Below are 868 nucleotides of genomic sequence, written 5' to 3' on the forward strand. Positions count from 1 at the left end.
GTGGGTTAGGCTGAGGGTGGGGGTAGAGGTGGGGTACTTGCGTGTCTGTGTCCCCCAACCATCGCTTGACAACAGATGTTCGTGTATTTATGTCCCTGTAAATTAGCGGTTCGGCAAAAGAGTACAATAAAATATACTAGGCTTACAAAGAATAAGTCCTGGGGTCAATTTGTTTGACTAAAGGTGGTGCTCCAGCATGGTCGCAGTCAAATGACAAACAAGTAAAAGATAAAAGTGAGTGTGTGTGTGTGTATGTATATGTGTGTGTGTGTGTGTGTGTGTGTGTGTGTGTGTGTGTGTGTGTGTGTGTGTGTGTGTGTGTGTGTGTGTATGTATGTATGTATGCATGCATGTATGTATGTATCACCTATGGTCAAACATGTTGGGTAATGACTGAAAGAGTATGATCGCAAATACAAGTGGCTGAAATGGGGTTCCACAGAAGGACCTCTCCAATAACGTTACTCGACAGAGTGCATAGCGCGGAGATCAAGAACCCTCTCCAGTTCGAGCTGAGTCGCTGTTTTTCGGCGTTGAGAGGCCACGGGCCTCGTACTACGGATATGTGATTAGAAGATCGCAGGAATGAATCGCAAGACGGTTTCTTCGAGCCGAGCCAACTGACAAGAGACCTAGGTGGGTGGAAACCAAGAAAGAAATAGTTGGATAATATCCATAGTCTCAGTTGGTTACTCCTGGGAACCCAACTGGAAAAGAGGTGCTTGAGAACTCTAATCTTACGACCCACCAGGAAGTAGTAGGAGAAGGGGGATGGATGGATGGATGTATATGTAAATGCATGTATGAGCGTGTGTGTGTGTGTATGTGTTTTATTAAATATACAACTATTTTAGATATTTCATATTTT

This window comes from Octopus bimaculoides, chromosome 9 (genome assembly GCF_001194135.2).
Source record: "Octopus bimaculoides isolate UCB-OBI-ISO-001 chromosome 9, ASM119413v2, whole genome shotgun sequence".
Classification (NCBI taxonomy): domain Eukaryota; kingdom Metazoa; phylum Mollusca; class Cephalopoda; order Octopoda; family Octopodidae; genus Octopus; species Octopus bimaculoides.